Here is a 5881-nt window from a genome sequence, read left to right on the forward strand (position 1 = left end):
CGGTTGAAACCAGCGTGATGCGATCAGTTTTTTAGCTACTGTGATACCCGATAAAACCAATCTCTTTAGCTGTGGATTTACTGCAAACTCAAAAACATCATTCAAAAGCAATACAGAGGGGTGTACTGGTATATTCCAAGATACGAGTTTTGATAATTGATGGGTCACATCTTTCCAGAATGCCTTAACTGGTGGGCAGTCCCAATACATGTGCATAAATGTCCCTTCGTCTCCATTTGTACATTGGGAGCATTTTGAGTCTTGTTTCAGGCCCATTCTGTTCAGTCTTATAGGAGTCAAGTATATCCTGTGAATATAGTTAAGATTGATTTGTTGATGGTCCGGGTTCCTTGATGTAAGACGGACATTTGCCCATGCTTCTTGCCAATCAAAGTCACTTTCCAGGTCTGGTATATCCCTCCTCCAGACAGTGTCTAGTTGGAGGGTTTCATACGAGGACGTTAGTAATTGATAATAAAAACCTGATACAAAACCTCTCAATGTTTCTCTTTCATAGAAGAATTTGTGGTATCTGTGGTGTTCAACTGGTATGTCTCATATGCCTGATATTCTATAATAATATTTCAAATTGCATGTGTCCGGATGGCAGAATTCAGTACTGTATCTACAATTGATTGATTGAAAAGTTTATTAACAGATTGCAGAATGGGTACAATACAGTACGGCTCAATACACACAGTTGTTAAGGGGATGCAGACCAGAGAAAGACTTTCGTCTTGTTTACATCAGGGTCCCCCATTTTCAATTCATCATGGTACCAAAGCACCTCAAAGGCGCTAAAAACAAAATTACAAACATCTCAAAACAAACTGGTCAGACTACTGCTTGACCTTACCCCTAGAACCCACCTCACCCCTGCCCACTTTGACAACCTAGGATGGCTTAGAGTAGACGACAGAGTACAGCAACTTGCAATGGGCCTGGTCTACAAGATACACTACACGACCAAGGTACCCATGTACATGTCAAAATACTTCCCAAAGGTCAGTGAATACCACGATCACAACACCAGAGGGAGCTCCACAAATCATGTTCAACCCAGATTCGGCTCAAACAAGGGACTAAACACGTTTCGCAATTATGCCACATCAATGTGGAACACCCTACCCACAGATGTAAAGGAATGTGAATCACTACCCACTTTCAAAACCACTCAAGGAACACCTACGGGAGACTGCAATTCGAAACTGGCCCCTGTAAATGTCCTAACCCAACCCCCTCCAATGTACAGTAATTTACCTAGTATGGTTGTCAATATCCCAATGTACAGTTTTGCTTGTACAGGTGTACAGTGTTTCCCCCACTCAACCCCACCCAACCTCCTCCAATGTACAGTTTCTACGTCAAATGTATATACTCCCTTTTCCGGACTCTTTTTGTATCACAAACGGTACTGTATTTGTAGATCTCATAAATGTATAGATGTAGCAGTACTGTCTTATCTGTATGTCCTGATGAATTGAAAATGGGGGACCCTGATGTAAACGAGACGAAAGTCTTTCTCTGGTCTGCATCCCCTTAACAATTGTGTGTATTGAGATGTACTGTATTGTACCCATTCTGCAAGCTGTTAATAAAGTTTTCAATCAATCAATCAATCAACCTCACCATCCCGGGTGAACGGCTATGCTAACGGGATAGAAAGAACGCTGTCATGGTCCCGAAGGTGTGGCTGCCTTGTTGTGTGCCACTTATAACGGGACTGACTGGGCAGAACCACCACGGCGTCATATGATCTACATTTCTGAAGATGTAATATTTGGCTCGAGTGTTTGTTCCTCCTCGAGCATTTTGTCTCTAACTGGAAACTCGTTTAGTTGGCTTTGTTCTTGCTTTTTGTGTTTGCAGTCATGGCCGCATCAGCCATCGCCAACATTGTCAAGAGCTCCGTGGGGCCCCGTCGGTCTTGACGAGATGTTGGTGGACGACATTGGGGTGAGTGTCACTTTTTGTTTTTAATAAGTTATAAACTGCCGATAATCATAATCCCTCATTTGCTTGACTTGGCCATGCACTGCCTGTTGGTCATAACAAGTTACTAAAAACAAATCAATGTATTAGCTTTAGTATGGCGAGTCGATACTAACTGACAAGCCAGAGCCATGTCATTGTTCAACTTTATTGCGAACTTTATCACTCATTTGAAACGGCATCACCCGAATGTGAATATCACTGGTACACGGAAGAAACATTATGCTAGTGCAAACCCAGCTCCCTGTTGCATTCAAGAAGCATCTCGCTATTAATTCAGACCGGGCCAAAGCAATAACAAACGCCATATGTGTTTTTATAGCAGCAGATCTGTGACCATACTCCGTTGTCGAACACTGGGTTTATTAGCACATGTTAAAAGTAATATAGCCCCGCTACCTAGCACTATGAATTGAAAATGGGGGACCCTGATGTAAACAAGACGAAAGTCTTTCTCTGGTCTGCATCCCCTTAACAATTGTGTGTATTGAGCCGTACTGTATTGTACCCATTCTGCAATCTGTTAATAAAGTTTTCATTCATTCCCTCGTCCGTATTTCAGCCAGCAAGTCATACCACCAGCTCTGTATATAAACTAGCCCCTTTCATGACTGTGATGCAAGCCCTGCCCCTGTATTCAAGCATCACAGTCATGAAAGGGGTTATGTATAAACAAGCACACGCTACAGTTGTCCACGACTTATCCTCCAAGGCATCTGTCTGCTATATAATAATCTTCAGATTTACTTAAGTGTTATTAGTAGGTTACAGCAGTAAGCAGCAGTCAATTATGGCCAATTCGTTTTATATTGTTTAATACAGTTAAATAAATAGATAAATGAAAAGCAATTGAAAACCCACTGTACCGAAAAAATATCGAACCGTGACTTCAAAACCGAGGTACATACCGAACCGTGGATTTGTGTACCGTTACACCCCTATTATTTAATGATTGACACCGTCTCTTCACCGGTCTGTGACGTGACTGATCACTCGGTCGTCACCTTCCACCCGCCGCCGGATGATGAGCTCAACTTCCACCATGAGCTCCACCTGACTCTTGGTTCGACCTGGTTGGATTTGGGTGCGTGTGCAGGAGACAGCGCTGGGCGGGCAGGATTACACTGTTGATGTAGTTGATGAAGTAGGGACATTTTATTTATTTATTTATTTTGACAATTATATGATCAACTATTCAATTTTTTTAATAATAAATTAACGACTATTTGAAAATGTATGCCCATCCCCTTTTTTCTTCTCACTGTACATGTGTGTGACTGCGTATTGATTTTGGAGAGTGTTTGTTGCAGGTTCATATGGACCACAAACTGCAACTCCCCGTCCAATTTCAAATGGAATTTGGTGCGGGGCACGTGGAATTCATGGGCCATCACGTGCGCAGTGCGTATCGACGACATCTCTTCAAGAAACTAAGCTAGGTAACCGTTTCTGTCCGGGACCTTCGGTTCGGTACGCGCTGTGTGTGTGCCCCTCCGACAACTTGACAACTTATCTACCACAAAACTGAACGTTATTGGCATAAATTAGGACTTGTTTTTCTACCTTTCTGTGAACGTTTAGCAAAAATCCGTGTTGCAAATCGATAAGAAAATGTGGCGCCATATCCATTATATAAGAAAGTAACTGTACTTTCAGTAGACAATTGAAAGAGCAGATTTGACCCGATCCATAGATGTGCAATTTGGCTATAATAAGGTATAATAATAATAATAATAATAATAATAATTATTATTATAATTATTATAATAATAATAATAATAATAATAATAATAATAATAATAATAATAAGGGAGGTGTACAGTGTTTGGGGGAAACACTGTACACCTCCCTTATTATTATTATTATTATTATTATTATTATTATTATTATTATTATTATTATTATTATTATTATTATTATTATTATACCTTATTATAGCCAAATTGCACATCTATGGATCGGGTCAAATCTGCTCTTTCAATTGTACAAGCAAAACTGTACATTGGCCGTATTAGGTGGTGGGAAACTGATGGGTGGGGATCGGGCGTTGTGGACAGCGACTCCTACAGGTCGGTTGGTGCGCCTGCGCAGTAGAATCAGGAAGTGTCGGGGGCAGCGTGAGCCTCCCACGCGTTACTCCTCGCCACTGAGAGATCGAGCTGCGCAGGTGAAAAGATGTGACTGCTGTTACTTGTGCTATGTATGACTTAGTCCACATTGCAGCCGGCTTGTGGGAGGCAAGAAACGGCGTTCGTGACAGGGGAGGGTTGAATTGGATGATACGAAATTGGGATGGGAGAAAATGTTTAATGTTTAATGTTGTTTTCAAGTGGAGGTTCCTCGTGGCCCGTTTGGTCTCTGTCTCCTGCCTCTGCTTTGGCACTGATCCTTTAACATGTTTGTATTTGTTCTTTTTTTTTTTTTTTTTTTTTTCTCCATTTTCCTCCGATTTTCTCCCATCCCAATGTTAGTCGTATGCCAATTCCCAATCCCCTTCCTGGTCGCTGCGCACTTACCCCCCACAGTCAGATCATCTGGGAGAGTGGAGGCTATCACGTGCTTCCTCCGACACACGTCCAGCCAATCAACCGCTTCTTTTCACCTGGCAGCGCGGATCCTCCCCGAGAGGGCGTAGCGTGTGGAAGGATCACACTATCCCACTCGGGTCCTATCCGCGCTTAGCAGGCGCCCCGACCGAACTGTAGGAGTCGCTGTTTACAACGACCCGGACCCACCCCGCCAGCTTCTCCCACCCTCTAATACTGCCAATTGTATTAGTGTGAACGGCCAGCCAAGCTGGTGACAACCCCGGAGCTGTGAGCTGGATTCGAACAGGCGAATCCAGCCGCTCCGGGGTTGGTGACGAACGCAATCTCCGCTACGCCGCTTGTATTTGTTCTTTGTATGTTTTTTTGAACATGCTAAATAAACGAAACAACCATTCCAACGACCCCCTCTCCCTCCCTCCTCCCTCCCCCCACTGCAGTAAATGGCCTGCGTGGAGACCTGTTAGCAGCGAACGCGCAGCGGAAGCCTGTGGTGGAGGCGCTGGCCGGTGTGCTGAAAACGCTGACCTCAGGAGACGGTGACGGCCAAGGTGCGCTCGGTGAAGGACCACGTGGACGAGATATGCTGCCAGATGAGAGTCCACTAGGGCTGCAACGATTAGTCAACATAATCGACGACGTCGATCATAAAAACTCGTTGACGCAGAATTTTTGCATCGATTAGCCTTTTTTTTTTTTTGCACTACCTATCTTTGTGAAAGTGGCTTCTCAGCTCATGTTCAGCCCTATGTTACTCATTAGCACTAAAAGTGATTTTTCTTTATTGTGTACGAAACTTCAGAATGTTATCTTTCAAAAGAGACCAGGCTTATGCATGTGCTATAAGCATAAAGTATAGTAGTAGTATAGATAAGCTTTGCAAAAAAAGTATGCAGTCCTCAAGTTAAAGTAAAAAAAAAAATGCCGCTTTTCTGGGCGCATGTTATGTGGTTAAATTTGTGATATTGCAACCACTGCAACTGGTGGGTCGCGGGCCATTTTGAATGCGTGTGTAAAAAATAAAATAAAAAAGTGGCTTCTCAGCTCTGGTCCAGCTGAAAACAAAGCAGAGGAACAGATTGGACATTGAGCACGACCTCGGAGTTGCTTTGTCTACCATCACCCCAGACTTTGAGACTCTTGTCAGGAGCAAACAACATTTTTATTTTTTTTATTTATCCAGGAATGTCTCATTGAGATAAAAGATCTCTTCTTCCAGGGAGTCCTGACCAACATCCCCAGTTATCCCATTAGTTCCCTGGGATGTTAAGCTAAGAAGTCTGCTATATATTTTTTTTAGTTATTTAAACACTTCCACTTTCATTTGTATTATTTCATTTATT

At 42.8% G+C, this 5881-nt stretch overlaps 1 long non-coding RNA gene across 1 annotated transcript; it reads left to right on the forward strand.

Annotated features, from left to right (window-relative positions):
- Positions 1-3020: 3020 nt before the first annotated feature.
- On the forward strand, positions 3021-5881 carry LOC311235997. The gene is made up of 3 exons (XR_014620190.1): positions 3021-3136; positions 3303-3431; positions 4979-5881. It is a non-coding gene; the product is annotated as an uncharacterized lncRNA (long non-coding RNA).

Source organism: Notolepis coatsorum (assembly GCF_963971535.1).
Source record: "Notolepis coatsorum genome assembly, chromosome: 10".
Classification (NCBI taxonomy): domain Eukaryota; kingdom Metazoa; phylum Chordata; class Actinopteri; order Aulopiformes; family Paralepididae; genus Notolepis; species Notolepis coatsorum.